The sequence below is a fragment of the Molossus molossus genome, unplaced genomic scaffold (assembly GCF_014108415.1).
Source record: "Molossus molossus isolate mMolMol1 unplaced genomic scaffold, mMolMol1.p scaffold_m16_p_5, whole genome shotgun sequence".
Lineage (NCBI taxonomy): Eukaryota > Metazoa > Chordata > Mammalia > Chiroptera > Molossidae > Molossus > Molossus molossus.
The window spans coordinates 117,847,832-117,866,532 of NW_023425388.1; the positions used below are offsets into that span (position 1 = coordinate 117,847,832).

At 50.7% G+C, this 18,701-nt stretch overlaps 1 pseudogene; it reads left to right on the plus strand.

Moving 5' to 3' along the window:
• The first annotated feature begins 18,029 nt into the window (after window positions 1-18,029).
• On the plus strand, window positions 18,030-18,184 carry LOC118618038 (annotated as a pseudogene).
• The last annotated feature ends 517 nt before the right edge of the window (window positions 18,185-18,701 follow it).

Below are 18,701 nucleotides of genomic sequence, written 5' to 3' on the forward strand. Positions count from 1 at the left end.
GTGCCTTTTTTAAGCGCACAATCTTAAGAATCTTTGCTGAGTCGATTCCCCTTCTATTAATACTTGAAGGTATAAGTCCACGTAAACTCTGTTGCAGAGTCTCATTTAGAAAAATGCTGCTTTTTGAAACCAGTGACCAGTTGGATGCACAGAGTATACTGATCACAATTCTGGTTTTTGGGAAAACATAACTGTTGTGGGGCACTGTTGGATCTAAGCCCACAGTTCAACAGGAGGTAATTCTATGCTCCTGAGATTTTGTTTTAAAAGCCTATTTGTGGTAAAGTGTGATAAATTTGTTCGCGGAAGTAGACACATCTGTATGTTCCTGCACATGCCTGGTGTGTGTACGTGTGTGTGTATTTTGACCGTGCTATGTGTTAGCTGCCCTCAGACCCGGACTCCGGCTTGGTGGAGGTTTCACCCTGTGCCCTTGTCCACGGAGACTTGATTAGTGGTTGTGGTATCTCAGCAGAAGACATACACGCCCCTCCTTGTGTTGGTCGGGCCCCGGGCATCGGGGAGTCAAGGCGAAGGAGAGAGGAAAGAGGTTTGGCATTAGTATTCCAGAGAAGCCCCGCTGTCTGCAGAGCAGACTGATAGGCAGCTCACCTGTGCTCCGCACCGCCGCTGTGACAGAAAGGTAGGGCTGCGATCCGCGTTCTTGTGTTACGTGTGCCGACACTCCAGGAACATTTAACACGCATGCTCTCTGCGCACGTAAAGGGGCGCACATGAATGGAAAGTGGGAGACGGCGGTGGGCTCCGGCTTTGTTGACTTGCGCCCACGGGAGTTCCCTGGGAGACCACCGTGCGGACAGACTCCTGAACAGCACCTGATTGATACCCTGTCAAGTGTCCCAGGCGCTGATGGGCCTCAGGGATGAAACCCCAGCTACTGTGAGATTGTAACCACAGATGAAGGGGGAAGTCAGAGAGGTGGTCGTGGCCCTAATCAGCGTAGGGAATGATTTATAATTATTTTTCAGGGCATTATATTGTTAAAGGTCCTACCTAACAGGGTTCAGGGCACAGGAAAGAAATTTTCATTAAAAAATAAATAAAAAGAGGTAGCCACCGATCCCACCTGAAACTCTATCAAGGAAATGAAACAATGTAGCGTGTCCTTTATTGTTGACTAGTTTCATTTGTGTAAATAGCACGGGTGCTAGTCTGCGGTGGGAAAGGAAAGGACAATCCTAGATTTGTTCTTGTTTTGTTGTTCAATCCTGTGAATGTTTTTCAGATCGAGAGCGATCGTGTACATTTTAGGGTTGCTTAGTGTGAATTGCATGCAGGTTTTAATGTTTCACAGAGTGATTGAAGTATCCGCGATTTGGATTTGACCCCGTGCCATTTTCTGGCATCCTTGGAATGTTGCCCTAGCTGCGCTTTGGGGTCACATCCACATCTGTGCTGTGGGGGAGCAGAAGCCCCTCCTGCCCCAGCCTCTGGCCCCGTGAACTGCCCGTGCCCTTTGCCTCCTCCGCCCGGTCCTGGCCCTTTGATTATCATCGGAGCCTTGATTTAGGGCAGAGAGGAAGCAGAGGGTCTCACCCAGGACATTCCAGCTGCTTTCTCTGCTGTTTCCGTGAATGTTCTAGAAATTAGCGCGTCGCTTTATGTTTTTAGATGACAGTTCACCTCCGTTGAAGTTGCAGGACTAATTGTCCTGTGTATACTAGTTACATATCATGGAAACATCCTGTTACAGAGAATCCGAATAGTCAGAGACCATGGACATTGGTATACGTTTATAGAAACGTATATAGATACGTTTATAGAAAATGGATACATGCAGACACATTTTAAAGCAATTTTAAAAAATAACAGATACAACTGTATCAACCCCTGACTTAAAACACTCCTGAAAGTTAACTCTTTGAGGTCACGTTATCTATCAAGGAAAGAGGGTGTTTTTGAAGAACTTTTGAACTCGGTGGCGAAACTGAGACTATTAAATAAGTTTTTGGTTGAATATGGGCGTCAACAGGATCAGGACTGTATTCTTATACATTCACTTCGGCAGGACCTTTTTCTTATTGGGGAAAAATAAATGAATAAATTGAGAAAACGCGGAGAACAAAATAAACCGCAGAACTAAGAATCGGAATATTTAATTTTCCAGGACAAAATGTTCTGAAGGTTTTCTAGCGTTGGCTTCGCACTTTGTAATTACCTTACAGGTTTTAAAAATCTCGGCATCTTCATCCTTCCCCCAAACATGCCAGGCATCCGAGCTCTGCTGGGCCGCTGGATGGGGAGACCGCAGGGCACGCCAAGGAGGGGGACTGGGGTCTGGGGTCTTTTCTCTCTGTGGTCCCTCTTCCGCTTCTTTTCTGCAATGGGAGGTTGTCTTTTCTGTCGTCGTTTTGTTTTGTTAACCCTCACCTGAGGATATTTTTTCCATTGATTTTTGGGGAGTGGAAGGGGGGCAGAGGAGGACAGAGAGACAAACAGATGTGAGAGAGACGCACGGCCGGTTGCCTCCTGCACATGCCCGGGCCGAGGCCAGGATCGAACCTGAGACCCTCCAGAGGGAGGGCCGGCGCTCTGACCACTGAGCAAGGCCAGCCGGGGCGGGGGCTTGTTGTTGTTTATCCAAGTATCCACAAGGCTCGACACGGTCACCTGGCACATACTGGCTGCTCAGTCAGTGCTTGTTGGTCAGGTGGGTAAAGAACCCAGCCAGCCCCTCACACACACCTCGTTCTTCCCCTTGTCTCCGCCGGAATTGACTGAGGTGATCGCCTCTGCTCCTCTTCCCGCCTGTTCTGCACAAGGCGACACCCAGAATTCGTGTGTCAGAAGCACCCCAGGAGCCACGTTCCCAGAACTGTCGCACAGTCTCGTTCCTTGCACAGCCGAGCCCGTGTGGGCAAACAGGCCGAGGTGCTCCGGCTGGAAGGCCTTCGTCTCTCCTCCTCCTCCGCTGACCTGCGGTGACGTTGGCGCGGTCTAAAGCTGTGACATCTGTTCCTGATTAGGTGCAGTGTGTGACTGCAGGGGCATTTTATTAACCAGTGTCAACAAACGATGATGAGCATCGCAGAACTCTGCGAGCTGACCACTCAGGTAGATCTCGGTGCATTAAGCCCGTGGAGAAAACACCCACGTGTGGCCCGTCGTCACGCCTGTGAGTGTGAGCCGGGGAGGAAGTCGCCCACCAGGACGGCCTGCACCGCGGGGGCTCCACTTCCCGAGCGCGGGTGACGTCAGCACCGTCGCCACGCGTGTCCAGCATGGCTGGGTTTGGGCCGGAGGTTTGAGCAGGAGGATCCCTAGAAATCGCTCCATATGAAGAGCACCCGGAACAAACACGAGAACTGTGTGCAGGAGGCTCGCAGCCGGACCAGGGCTAAAACACACACTGCCCAGCTTCATAAGAAGTTGTCGTTTTTTTTTCGTATGATAGCAGCTCTTTTACCCAATTTTAATCTTGTGGAATAGTCATTGCTGTGTTGACTCTAGCCAGATCTCAGACAGCCGCGGCACAATGTAATGTGTATGCAAATAGGATGTAAATTAAAACAAAATGCCCGGCTGGTGTGGCTCAGTGGTTGAGCGTCGACCCTGCACCAAGAGGTTGCTGGTTCAGTTCCCGGTCAGGGCACATGCCCAGGTTGTGGGCTGATCCCCAGTGGGGGGCGTGCAGGAGGCGGCCAGTCGATGTTCTCGCTCATCGATGTTTCTGTCTCTCTCTCCCTCTCCCTTCCTCTCTCTCAAATCAATAAAGAAAAAAAAATTTTTAAACCAAAATCAAATTGCTATTACATCATTGTATACACACATACACACACACTACTGTGGATCGCTCCCTATGAGTATAGGTCCAGTGTATTTTTATATCAGAAAGAAGGACAAAATATTCGAAATATTGGGCATCACTAAAAAAAAATAAAAACTAACAGAAAAACTTTACATAAAAGTATAGTATCTCCAAAAGAATAAACTTTTGAAGAGTGCAACCACAAACAAATGCACTTAGTCTATGGCATTGTTTTCTGTCTGGTGTAGACACGGCTGAGCAGAGAAGGGGGCAGCCACCCGACTTGCTGGGCAGGGACCCCCTTGGGGGATCCTAGTCCGGCCTGGCCTCCCGCAAGCATGGTTACCTGCTGCCTTGCAAATGTAAGAATGATCCTAGCTCAGGTTGTTCGTGGAGAGATTGCACCCCTGTGGGGTTGGGGTTTGCAGACGGGTCCCAGCTGCACGGGGCAGCAGTACCCAAGTGAAAGACGTCGGAGGGCCATGTAGAACCATGTCCTGGTAAGACCAGCCTTGCCTCCATCCAGCCGGGCTGAGACCCATCACTAGGTGTGATTTCCAGCAGGGAAATGAGCCAGAACTGGAGACATTGTCAGGAAACCGACCTGACCGAACTAGGGGGCACAGAGGCGGGGTTTGGGGGCTTGGCTAGCTCAGGCTCCAAATTAAGTTTATTCTGAGCAGTAAACTGTTTTTAAGCCTCTCTCTCCCATTAGCGGGGGGAAGTCTTCACCCCTAGCTGTGGTTCGACAGGTGGGCAGAGCCGTTGCAGGTGAACTGTGGCACCCCCCTAGGCCGCAGTGTGCCCGTCTTCAGGAACGGGGTGATTCTAGTAGCTGCCTGTTCAGGTGACTGAGGAAGTTACATGAGAAGGCACATGGGTATTGCCTGGACCTGTGTGAGGGTTTGTGTGTGTGAAGATAAGGCAGCCCTGCCTGATGCGGATGTATTTACGCTGCGGGTACTGACAGCAGACTGGAGGGGGGCCTGATACAATGTAGCGGAGCTGCTTGGTGTTTCCAAGTGAGTGATACATACAGTCTTTCATTCTTTCCTATGCAGCATGGTGAAGCTGCCTGTAACTCTCATTCCCACCTTTTTCTTTCTTAAATCCTCACCTGAGGATATGTTTTTATTGATATTTAAAGAGAGGAAGATGAGAGAGAGAATCATTTATGTGAGAAAGAAGCATTGATCACTTGTCTCCCATATGCAGCTGGACCAGGGATTGAACCCGCAACCTTTTGGTGTGGGGGGACAACCCTCCAACCAGGGCTTTCATTCCTACTTTTTACCTGTCAATTTTGTCTCATATTTCAACCTAAAAAATAATGGTCTATAACTTTATCAATATGGTTCCCTCTCAAAACTGCATACTCTTTGTCTTGATCAGTTATATGATTTCTGTTTGTATTGACTTTATTAAGATATGTGTCGAGAACTGTAAAACTGTGTATAATTTTCAGTGACAACCTTTTGACCTAACTGTAAAATGCCCAAGTGAACCATTGATCTCACTTGAGAATTACAGTAAATAATTTGCAAAATGAGAAGCTAGAGCAGATAAGTTAAATTCGTTTACATTTTAGCTAAAAAAAAAAAAAGAAAAAAAAAGAAAAAGTCACTTTCTTCAAGTGCTACTCCTAGTTCCCAGACTTTTCTTTTTCTCCCTTTAACGGTAAAATTACTTAGCAATTACCAACTTCTGTGGATCTTTAGGAGATTGGGTGATAGGAGTTTACAAATCTGATTGCCAAATGAACAGCTATTAACAGTTTTCTCTGGGAGGCACAGAAAAAAAGAAATAGCAGAAATGCCTTATGAGTTGACCTGAGTTTAAATAAACTTCTGCTTTCTCATTTAGCTAGCACTTGTAATTTTAAATGAAGTGATCATTTCCTTTGATCCTGCACCTTAGGAGCATCTTCACTTGGCTTACGGGATCAATTTCAATAATCGTTTAATACCGTATATTTCCTGTGCCTCCAGTTGCTTTTCAGTGTCGTGTATAGAACTAAGTGATGGGAGAGACACTGAGAATACGCATCCCCTCATTCAGCAGAAGTTCGGTGTCTCAGATATGCCTGCGGCAAACAGAGTAAAACCAATTTTTGTCGTCATGGAGCCATAGTTACAGTGTAGCGGTGGAGACGGGCAGTGTCAGAGCAGGGAAAGGCAAGCAAAAGTGGGGAGACCCGTTTACAGATACCACTGGGAGATGACATTGAGGCTGAGCTAGCGAGGGGGACAAGGGAAGGGCCTTGTGGGGGACTCCAGTCCCCCCCCCCCCCCCCCCCCCGCCTGGAGCTGCATGGGGTCTGTCCTCGGTGAGCTGTTTTCTAAGTGTAAAATAGCCTCCCATTTAGAAGAATTAGCGTGACAAAAAGAATGTATGGCATCTTTAAAGCTGTATATTGGTTTCATATCGATACCATAATATTTGGGGTGAAATATATTAGGTTAAATGAAATATATTGAAATTAATTTTACTTTTATGTTGTTATGATTATTACCATGATTGATTTTTCAGAGAGGGGAGAGGGAGGGAGAGAGAAACATCGATGTAAGAAAGAACATCGATCGGCCACCTCCTGCGCGCCCCCCTGGGGAGCAGCCCACAACCGGGGCGTGTGCCCTGACCGGGAATCGAACTGGGACCTCTCAGTCAGTGGGATGACGCTCAACCACTGAGCCACGCTGGCTGGGCAAAATAATTTCACTTTAAAAAAATATCGCCACTAAAATTCTAAAGTTACATATGAAGTTCTCATCTGTTGCTCTCAGACAGCCGTGAGCAGTGTGATGAGCAAGGGAGGAAGAGTGGACTCCAGGTGGGTGGGATCCCCAGAACCCGGGTGCTGGGCCGTGGCCCTCAGGGGCGAGAAGTGCAGACTTCATTTGAAGTGAAATGGGAAACTGTTGTGGCTTTTCAGCCAACAGGATTTACCTTTCACGAAGAGCATTGGCTACAGAGTGGAGAGTGTAGTGGAAGGGGGGGCCATTAGGAAACTGGTACGGAAGAATACGCACCCCCACCCCCGCGCGTGTGCACACACATGTATACACACACGTACACACACTCACATGTGTGCACACACACACACACAGCAAAACCAGTTATCACAGCAGATGGTCGTATATAAAAATCTCTCCAATCATCAATCACTTTCTAAGTCTTATTTGATGGAATTTCTTAAGCTATTGCAGGTATTGGTTTAGGTTTACACGTATAAGAATTCTCCCTCTATGTTCAAGGAATATGAACATTTTTACAAAATTTGTCCAACCGGTATGGCTCAGAGGTTGAGCGTCGACCCTGCACGCGTTTGATCCACAGTCAGGGCACCTGCCCAGGTTGTGGGCCCGTCCCCAGTGGGGGGCGTGCAGGAGGCCGCCAGTCCATGCTCTCTCATCAATGTTTCTCTCTCTCTCTCCCTCTCCCTTCCTCTCTCTCTAAAATCAATAAAGGAAAAAAAAATTTTTAATTCTTACAAAATTAAATCTCTGCCAGCCCAGAACACTATAATGCGTGGAAATAGTAATACTTTGCAATCACTTACAGCGTTACAAGATTTCCAGAAACTCTGAACACCTGCAGCCTGTCTCGGGGCTTTGAGGTGGAGGGTGCTATGGGGTGATTGGTGGAAGCCGTGGGCATCGGGGCACCGTGTGGGCATCAGGGACACGCGGGCCCAGACGGCCGCCCCTCAGGCTGTGTGCTGGGTTTCCCCTCCTCTGATTGGTCCTTGGGTGTGTGCATGTGTGAGAATAGGAATTACACTTGCTGTTTGTTTTATTTGGCTCAGAGGCTGTATTTGTAGCACCACGGTTCAATTTGTATAAAATTAGAGTAACTCTTAACCCTTGGCTTTTTCACTGCTCGTTGGCACAGGCGTGAGCTCTTTTTCAGAGTACTAAAAAATACGGCACGCCAGTGTACGGCGGGTCCTCGGGGTCATCGCATGATAACGGTGGTGAGGGGAGAAAACGGATTCTCATTCGGGGTCACTGTCTGTGTGGAGTTTGCAAGGTGGTGGCTGCCTGGGTGTTCCTTGGGGACCCTGGTTTCCTCTGACACCCTGGAGCCAGGTGCCTGAGGTGAATGGGTGTGTGTGGCTCACCTGAGTGAGGTGGGCTCGCATGTGCCCGTTGGTGTCAGGGCGTCCCGCCAGGGTGGGCTCGCCTGGTACCCCCAGCTCGGGAGAGGCGCCAGCCACCTGCCACGCGGAACTGCAGTGCGTGAGTTGAAAAATAAGTCCTTTGCGTATTTTTATTCTTATTTGTTATATGTAGGAGTAGCTCACATTTATTTTAATGTTTAATGTTAGAAGTGTTTGGGATCTTTCTTGGGAAGTGTGGCGATGTTTCTGTGACCAGAACTGTGCCTGAGGAACTTACCTCTCATTTGTACCAAGCAGCCTGTGGTCAAATTGGTTCCATTCTGTGTCATTTTGCCTGAAGTCAGAATTTCCAAGAACCTGTCGCTGTTAAGTGAGGACCTACTATAGTCTGTTCCCTTAGTTTGCCATGGAGGGAAAAATGCAATGTATGTGCGATAGAATTTGCTTCCAGCCCAGGCTGGTTTGGTTCAGCAGTTAGAGCGTCGGCCCGCGGACCAGAGAGTCCCGGGTTCGGTTCCCTCTAAGGGCACGTACCTCGTTTGCAGTTTGTCCCTGGCCCTGGTTGGGGTCCTGTGGGTGACAGCCAGTCGATGTGTCTCTCTCACGTGGATGTTTCTCTCTCTCTCTTCCTCCCTTCTACCCTCCTGCTCTATCTGAAGATAAATGCAAAAATGTCCTCGGGTGAGGATTTAAAAAAACAAACAAAAAAAGAATTTGCTTCCATTTGTGACCAGAGGATCCCAGCCACAGTGCTCGGTGCTTTGCACGTTTTCCTGTATCAAATCCTTTCCACAGCTTTATTAAGTCGGCAGTGTCATCCTCAGAATCTCAGAAAAGTATAACATCCAAAGTACGATTCAGAGCTTGAACTCTTAGCTTCAATAACGCTTTTTAGCTTCTTCGACATTAACTCTCTTCCTGGACCAGTGGCCTGGTCAACAACAGTCTCTTCAATGACAAAAGCCAAGGTCGTTAGAAATTGTTTTACAATGTGAATTTTTTAAGGTTAAACAAAACGATCCCATTTCTCCAGTGACGTTCAAGTGGATCCCTGCTGTATCACCCACAAGGCCGATACTTTTCAGTAAACTAACTGGCTTATTCGTTCTGGTTCAATGAAAATCAGGAAAAATACCAGGTGGCACTAGGGATGCTCTCCCCCTGCAGCTCCAGGGGTTGGCTTTGAATGGACAATCTCACCACCAGCGGGCGGAGCAGCGGGTCCGGGGCCTGCGGGGACGGCGGTGCCGTGTCGCTTGGCGTGCCCGGTCCTCCGAAATGTGTGACATATGGCGCAGCCTTAGATTTCAGCTTCTATTGGTGAGGAAGTAAAAAGGCCCGGCCGGTGTGGCTCAGGGGATGGACCCTCGTCCCAGGGACTGAGAGGTCCCAGTTCAATTCCCGGTCAGGGCACATGCCCAGGTTGCGGGCTGATCCCCAGTGGGGGGTGGGCAGGAGGCGGCCAGTCGATGTTCTCTCTCGTCGATGTTTCTCTCTCTCTCTCCCTTCTCTAAAAAAAAAAAAATCAATTAAAAAACTAAAAGCTAGCCCTGAGCTGTTTGGCTCAGCGGTTGAGCATCGGCCTGCGGACCAGAGAGTCCCGGATTCAGTTCCCCCTACAGGCACGTACCACAAATAAATGAATAAATAAATAAAAGCTAGATACTTGGTATGTGGTATTCTTGTATACATAAAAGATTGTTTAAAATACTTGAGTAGCCAAAACATTATCGTACTTACTTTGGTTTTCGCTGTCCTGTTGGATTTTGAAAATGGATTTTGCCTAATGAATATACAAGTATATTAAGGCAATTATGTCAAGGATCATCACTGTCTACCAGAGACACAAGCAGCACACCAGACAGGACATGAACGTTTCTTGACTCGCTCTGCTGGGTATTTTCTGCATGTCCCGTTAGGTCAGTCGGGGTCACACATGTTGGACAGGCAGGTTCCGCAGCGGCACAGGCCGTCGGAGGGGCCCTGGCCCTTCCTGAAGCTCAGGTCACCTTTTAGGGCTGAAAACCGACTGAATTTTCCTTTTTAGAATTTCTTCTTTATTTTTTTTTTTTAGAGAGAGAGGAAGGGAGAGGGAGAGAGAGAAAGAAACATCGATGAGAGAGAACATGGACTGGCCGCCTCCTGCACACCCCCCACTGGGGATCAGCCCACAACCTGGGCCTGTGTCCTGACCGGGAATCGAACTGGCGACCTCTTGGTGCAGGGTCGACGCTCAGCCCCTGAGCCACGCCGGCCGGGCCGGACTGAATTCTCTTGCAGCCTGTTGGAAGGTGTAAAGGAAGCTTTTGTCCAAGTGGCCGGGGAAAGTCTGCCTCTGAGACCCTCTTCGTCTGACAGTGTTGAGCTTGGTAGCTGGTGGACTGGAGAGGTGGCGGGTCTTGTGAGGGGCCGGTGCCCCGAAACAGTCAATGAGGTCATCTGTCAGCCCCTATTTTTGTTGTTGGGACAGTCGTCGTTGGTCACTTCCACCAATTGTCTTTGTCCAGGCCCGTGGCTGGGGACACGGCTGTGAGTACGTCGCTGCGCGAGCACACGGACCAGCTCTGCACTTGTAGGAGCGCTTTCCCGTTGGCCTTTGCTTTGCGTAACTACGAACTGGTGGTTGGCCCTGGCTGGTCGCTCAGTGGTTAGAGCGCCAGCCTGCAATCCAAAGGGTCCAGGGCACGTACCTCGGTTGCAGGTGCGATCCCTGGCCCCAATCGGGGTCATGCAGGAGGCAATCAGTCGACATGTGTCTCTCACATCAGTGTTTCTCTCTCTCTTTCTCCGTGCGGCCAGACGCAGCGTGTCTGTGGGTGCCCGGTCCCAGGGGTCGTCCGCGTGGCCAGACCCAGCGTGTCTATGGGTGCCCGGTCCCAGGGGTCGTCCGCGTGGCCAGACGCAGCGTGTCTGTGGGCGCCCGGTCCCAGGGGCCGTCCACGTGGCCAGACGCCGCGTGTCTGTGGGTGCCCGGTCCCAGGGGCCGTCCGCGTGGCCAGACGCAGCGCGTCTGTGGGTGCCCAGTCCCAGGGGTCGTCCGCGTGTCCAGACCCAGCGCGTCTGTGGGTGCCCAGTTCCAGGGGTCGTCCGCGTGGCCAGACGCAGCGCGTCTGTGGGTGCCCGGTCCCAGGGGTCGTCCGCGTGTCCAGACCCAGCGTGTCTGTGGGTGCCCAGTTCCAGGGGTCGTCCGCGTGGCCAGACGCCGCGTGTCTGTGGGTGCCCGGTCCCGGGGGTCGTCCGCGTGGCCAGACGCAGCGCGTCTGTGGGTGCCCGGTCCCAGGGGTCGTCCGCGTGGCCAGACGCAGCGCGTCTGTGGGTGCCCGGTCCCAGGGGTCGTCCGCGTGGCCAGACCCAGCGTGTCTGTGGGTGCCCGGTCCCGGGGGCCGTCCGCGTGGCCAGACGCAGCGTGTCCGTGGGTGCCCGGTCCCGGGGGTCGTCCGCGTGGCCAGACCCAGCGTGTCTGTGGGTGCCCGGTCCCAGGGGTCGTCCACGTGGCCAGACGCAGCGTGTCTGTGGGTGCCCAGTCCCAGGGGTCGTCCGCGTGGCCAGACGCAGCGTGTCTGTGGGCGCCCGGTCCCGTGAACAGGACGGTTTTGTGTGCTGCGTGGGAGGGTTGGAGGGAGAAACTGTAGGGCTGGAACGGCGCAGCCTCTGCCTCTGTCCCCTTTTCTTCCACCGTGGAGTGACTGTTGCCTCTGACCCCTTCCTCTGGGCAGTGAAGTCGGAATGTGGAGGACCTAAGGCTGCAATCTGGGATCAGGAGCTCCCCGAGTTTACTTCAGAAGAATTGGAGACCGGGGAAACCCAGTAGTTTATGGCAGCAAAAGGAAACAGACGCACTTGGAGCCCGAGGTCCAGCCCGGCCCTGCCCCCCCACAGCTCTGACACCACCCCCCGAACTGTGGTGCTGCCCATGCTCGGCGCCATGTGCGCCCCTTTGCCCTTAGAGAGAGGGCAGAGTTTGCCGGCGTGGGTGGGGGTGCGCGGAATCGAGACCCTCGTATCAAACATGTTGCTGTCGAGCCCTCTGAGCAAGTACCACCTGGCCTCTCTGTGCCGACTCGGGGCAGCCACCCAGCTGCCCTTGGCTAGGAGACCATTTCCCAGAGTCACCCAGACAGACAGCTCCAAGGCCAGCATCTCCCCCCAGGTTCCTGCTGTCGTGAAGGTTCCCGGTCATCGGCCCGGGCCCTCAGAGTGGTAGGCATGGCCCCTAGCGCGTGCATGGGTCAGAGCTCCCCTTCCAAGCTGGACTCCTCAAGGTCTCGAGCCTCGCTCCCGGCTTGTTCTCCGGGGCTTGGACAGCCCTGGTGGGGCTCAGCGCTGGGCGTCAGTACCTGCACGACCAGGAAGGAATGACCCGCCCCTCGTACGGTTCCCAGCCTAGGACATGTGGCCGCCATCTCTGAATACCAGCAGCGTTCGTGAGACAAGCAGAATTACTTTAAGGCTAGAGAAGGGCCCTGGCCGGTTGCTCAGTGGTTAGAGCGTCAGCCACGGACCAGAGAGGCCCGGGTTCGGTTCCCGCGAAAGGCACGTACCTCGGTTGCGGTTTGTCCCCGGCCCCCGTTGGGGTCGTGGGGGTGGCGACCCGTCGATGTGTCTCTCTCACATCAATGTTTCTCTCTCTCTCCTGCTCTATCTGAAGATAAATGCAAAAATGCCCTCGGGTGAGGATGAAAAAATAAATGGAGAGTTAAGAGATGGGAAAAAGAAGAGAGTAAGTCATGTCAGAGAGAAGAGAGGTGAAGTGGGGCAGGAGAAGGGATGGGGGGGCCCAAGGACAGAGAAGGAGGCGTGGCCATGGATTGCTGTGGGCTAATGGCACCACCAGCGACGGGGTTTGAACCCACTCCGTGGGTGGGAATCTGACTGCGAGGCCGTAGCAAGTGCTCTTGACCTTACTAGTCTAGATTGGTTGCCATCTTAGCAGACTTTTTTTTTTCTTTTGTTGATTTTAGAGACAGGGAGAGAGATAGAAACGTCGATGAGAGAGAACATCGACTGGCCGCCTCCTGCACGCCCCCCATTGGGGATCAGCCCACAACCTGGGCATGTGCCCTGACCGGGAATTGAACCGGGACCTCTTGGTGCAGGGTCGACGCTCAACCACTGAGCCACACCGGCCAGGCCATCCCAGCAGATTCATACTGTGGAGGACATCAGAGTGGACAAGGGACCACTTCTCCCCTCCCATGATCCCTTTCTCCTTGACCGAGGCAAAAGCTAATACTTTGTGTTTGGAAAGAATAACAAGTCTTTATGTCTTTTCTAGTGGCCACTGGTTACATGAATTCTTTTCTAAAATATGAAAAGCTGTTTTTCACATCCGAAGGTCTCCGTGGCCTCTGCCCCGGCACACGCGCGTGGACTGTGTGGGTCCTGGAGTACCTTCTGGATTAGTTAAAACGCTTGGCGAAGAGGAAAATAAAAATGCGTTGACTCTTAAATTTAATAGAGTAAAAAATAAATACATTCAATGGAAGAGCAGAGGGGATGATGAAACAGACTGAACTGGGAAGTTCTCCACCAGCAGTAAGTTTCACACATCTGCAGGCACAACTCGGCGAAGGCGGTGCCCGGCCAGATGGCCCGCTGGCCCTTCTTCCCATCCCCCCGGAGACGCGGCGCCCGCTCAGCGCCGGGCAAGGGCTGATTGTGGAATTAAAACAACCGATGTCCAATTAACCCCCGTTTCAGCCCCTGGTTTCTACACGGTTTGGATAATTGGCGCACGCTAGCTCCATCCAGGAAGGCAGCTGGCGTATTGGTTCTCTGGGACTCCTGGGATGAAGAACCTGCCCCCACAAACTCTGAGTATGGCCTTGGGCATCGGATTGGTGTCCCTCCTCGGGTTGTTCACTTTCCCCGTTTGGAAACCGGAGGCCCGTGTTGTTGTGAGACCAGGCGTGAAGCGGAGGTTCCTTAGACGTGTGGGGAAGGGGGTCGATGTCTGTGGAGTCTTCAGGACCACGGGTTAACAGGTGCAGTTTGCCTCGTAACGTCTGGGTAACGGGTGCGGTAGCTGCACAGGACGGAAGCCGCTCGGCGAAGCTCGAGCCCAGGGGTGTCTGTTAGAGACGCGGCAGGTTCTCCAGCACCCAGCCGTCGGGTGCCCTGCGCCTTTGAAACTGGAGACCTCCAGAGCACCTGCCTGCTGTCTCTTCCCTCTCCCCCCTTTCCCTTCCCGTCCTTCCCTCCGCGACCCCTTCCTCCAGCCCTGACGCCTCTGTCTGCTCCCCGTGCGATGCGGCCCCACTGAACCCGCCCCGAAGTGAAGGCTGCGCGTGGCTTTGCGTTTCGGACCCCACGAGAGGAATGCGTTGGTCCAGTGGTTCCCAGAGCTGGCCCGTCCCCCGGGACTGTGGGCTGGGAGCAGGGTCTCTAAGAAACAGGTGTAGGGACCAAGGAGCTGATGGGCATCCCTGTGCCCACGGGGCGGCTCTTTGGTTTAAGGAAGCATGTTTTACAGAACCACAGAGGTAGGGAATTCGTTAGCTGGGTCATTGAATTATTTTACAGATCCAGAATTTTTTTTTTTTTTTTTAGAGTTGGGGGATCTATGTATGGAATGTGTTGAAGTATTCAGCAGATAATGTGGAGTGCCTCTTCCTTATCAGGCGTGGGGACAGAAATGCCAAAGACAGTCCCACCGCTCAAGGGCCTTGATGGGAGGTGCCCGGCACAGCAAGGGTTCTGTTTGTTTGTTGAGAAAATCCTCTGGTCTGGCGTCCATGAGGAGCAATGGTTAACGTTAGAGCAGAACTTGGAGAACGCCCGGTGCTGCATTGTTTTACGCACGTTTCATTTACTACGATGGCTCTGTGAGCTCGGCTTTGATTCCCACGTTGCAGCTAAAGAAGCTGGGTTCCGGAGGGAGCAGGCATTGGACCGGGTCGCCCACCGGCGAGTTGCAGTCACGAATCCAGACACTGTTCTCTTAACCACTGAGCTTGGTGATGTGTCTAAAAAAAAACAAGAGACTGAGAACAACATGCACAGGCCCTTGGAAAGCAGGGAAGGTAACTAACTCCAAGGTCCCCTGAGTGCTGCAAAAGCATTTGCTTTATCAAATGTTTCGGATTTCACCTTTGCTGTGGTCGGGGGCGGTGTGCTCAGAGGCAAGCCTGGACGTCAGAATACCCGAGCAGGGCCTGGGATGGGCCTCCTACGGCCGCGAACCGCTCACTCCCTCGCGCTGAGCTTCCGGATTGTTTCTCACAGTGTAAGTGAGGGCGATGGAGTATTCACCAACCCCGTGAAGAGAAAGGAAGAAAACACACCTTGGTATTTCCTTGGAGGAGGAAGTATGGCTCAAAGCACTTAAGAAAAAGCAGGGCTTTTAAATGTCCAGTGAGCCCGGCCGGTGTGGCTCAGTGGTTGAGCGTCGACCCTGCACCAAGAGGTCCCGGTTCGATTCCCGGTCAGGACACATGCCCAGGCTGTGGGCTGATCCCCAGTGGGGGGCGTGCAGGAGGTGGTCAGTCCATGTTCTCTCTCATCAATGTTTCTATCTCTCTCTCCCTCTCCCTTCTTCTCCCTCTAAAGTCAATAAAGGAAAAAAAAAATTAAAAACAAAAAGAATCCCTATAGGAAAATGCAGTTCATAAAAGTTAGCCACTCTTCCAATTTCATATAAGTTCTGTTCATTCTGTTCCCAGTATTATGGAGGCTAGGATGTTAGTCAGTTTAGCTTTTAAAAGGAGTCATTAGTCCAAGTAAGTTAAATGCCAAAAACAAAATTTTTTTATAATGATACACAAGGACATTTTAGTTGAATGGTGTAATATCTTTAAACAAATGCCGAAATAAATAGCTTTTTCTATATAATAAGATTTGTTTTATTTTTCTTTGTTGATTTTAGAGAGAGAGGAAGGGAGAGGGAGAGAGAGAAACATCAATGAGAGAGAACATCTACTGGCCGCCTCCTACACGACCCCCAACCCAGGAATCTGGCCCACAACCTGGGCATGTGTCCTGACCGGGAATCGAACCGGCAACCTCTAGGTTCAGGGTCAACGCTCAACCACTGAGTCACACTGGCTGGGTAGATATGTCTTATTTTTAATACATGTTAAAAAATATCTTACTGTACATTTCAGAGAACTGGGTTTTCACAGCCTTATTCATCTACATCTCAGTTAGATACTTTCTGGGCCCTGTGACTTCTCAGCCTCCTTGGGCCTGAGGAACATTCTTCAGGTGGAAGACCATGCCAGGAAGCAAGAGGAGATTCGGAGCTAGCCCTGCAGCGTAGCTCGAGGGAGGGAATGTCCCTGATTTCTGTGTTGCCCCTCACAGCGAACCGTAGGCGTGGAGGAAGCAGAAGAGTCGTGGCCGTGGCACATGGACCATTCTTGCATCAGAATTCAGGAGTTACTCGGCCAATGTTCCTTCTGGTCGAATTGGTCTTCAGCGTCTCAGGTTTAAACTCTTAAAAGGCAACGGGACTACTTTTACAGGCTCTAATTGAATCTGTGATGGCAGGATGTTGTTTCTACTTGGCCACACACAGTGAAAGCCCATCCTTGAAGCTCCGCAACAAATGCAGGTTCAAATGCAAAAGATCATCCGAAGAGCAGCTTTGACCAGTTGGAGTCGATCTGTCACGTAGTGTCAAGGGGTCACGTTCTTTAGTGTGTCATTGTGATTCACTTCACTGATTTATTTTTTAAATTTTAAAAACGTTTTATTGTGGAAAGTATTACAGACGTCCTCCCTAATTTCCCCCCATGGCCCCCTCCATCCATTCCTGCCCCACCCCAGGCCCCACCTCCAGGTCCCTCCATGTAGTCTCAGAGGATAAGAGATCTTTCTTTTTTACAGCTGCATAGTACTCCATTGTGTATATATACCACAGCTTTTTTATCCATTTGTCTACTGATGGGCACCTGGGCTGTTTCCAGATCTTAGCTATTGTAAATAATGCTGCTATGAACATAGGGAAACATATTCCTTCTGGTCGTGGACATAGAGAAGCAGTTTCTCCATTGTGGTTGACACAGTAAAAACTCAGTTCATAAAGGCTTTTTTCCCCATTTTATTGTAACTATGTTTAGGATGAGTTGGATTTGTCTGGTTATAGGGAATATATATTTTGATGTGCTACTTCGTTTCTTAAGGCATGTTCATTGTAACAAAATTTAACAAAGTAATATTTTAATGCTACATGGATTTTATTCAACATTTTATAGAGTGAGTAGTTTGAGAGGGAGAAATGTATTATTTAGAAACATTTGCTCCTTCTTGGTATAGACTATGAGCAGATTAGATCTTGTGAACCTTGCCTGGGGAGGTGCCAATGAAAGGAAACAAAATGATATTAAAATAAAAATCCTCTTATAAAAACTTGTACATCTTCTAACACTATTTTGTATTTCTGAAATGTTTCGATCTTTGTTCTTCTAACAGGATACTGTCACAGGTTTTCCAAACCCACGGAACTTCCTATGTATGATAAATACCTTAGTATTTTTTAATTTTGTGGTATTTTTTTTTTTTTTTATACTTGGAGTGCGGAGAGATATATTGAGTTCAAAACCAGACATTATAAGTTGCATCAGACCATGGTGAATCGTAAGGTGCCTCAGTATCCTGATGGGAGGCTTCAGGAGGTCGACCTGTTGCTTACACCACAGGGGCACCACTCTGCCAGGCGCTGGGGTAGGGATGGCACACCCCTAATCCTTGCCCATCAAGAGTGTACGCTCTAGGTGAGCGCCCGAAATAAACGAGCCAAAATAAGACATATTTAATGAGGTTCCAGCAGGCCCAGGGAGCACCGTGGAGCCCGGAGGTGAGCCGCTGTCGGGGACGCGGGGTCAGGGACTGCTCTCCGAGGAGGTGTGCGTGCCCACCCGGCACTCAGCGAGTGAAACGATGTTGTTCTTCTAGCTTGATTATGGGCAGCTGGGGCTCGGTGCGTGATTCCAGCATGCGTGATACGATGTGTTTTTCAGTTGGACATGTCTCCTCAAGCGCTGATGACCCTGGGGCTGTGGGGATGGGAGGCGGGGCTCGAGCACAGGGTTCGGCTTTATTCTGTGCCGCCTGACTTCTGCCGCGGTGAGGTCCTCGATCCTGTGTGGAGTGACAGGAATCTAAGACACGTCATTTAGTTTCGGTAGAGGCTACAGGTGAATACTGGCCTGGCAGGGGAGACACCGTGATCACGAAGGTGGTTGCCCAGGGCGAGGCTTCTCTACTGTGCTCCGGCTGGGCTGACCCCTGCGATCTCCCCAGATGTGGGGAGCTCACTGCATGACCTGTGGTCGTGGGGGACCAGCTCGCCCCTAAAATATACATAAATAAATAAATGCTACAACTGAAAGCATAGTAAGGACCCAACGAAGCACTATGTAAACACTAGGAAATATCGATGTGGAAATTTAAGTAATTGATACCAGAGCTAAACAGGCTACAAAGAAAGAAGTGTTGAATGTAGTGTATAGATGTGCCGTTTCACATACTCTGTCTCATCACACACACACACACACACACACACACACAGAAAAACTGTGCATAAGAAAAAACAGATCTGGTGAAGCTCAAGTCACCAGTTTTTCAGTGTTAACATGGGTTAACTCTGTCAGCAATGCTAATAGGAGACAGTCGGAGCCGTTTTCTGTGTTTTCAATGGCTGGTGGTGGCGCTGCTGTTGTGTGATAGGTAAGGTCACACAACCCCGAGACCCGACCTTCTGACCTCGACGCTCATCTTGTAGCTTCTGCGGCTCACGGGAGCCCTTCCGATCCCCAAGCTCCTCTCCCCTCCTGGTCTGTGTCTGTCTCCCCGTCAGGTACCCGGGCAAGG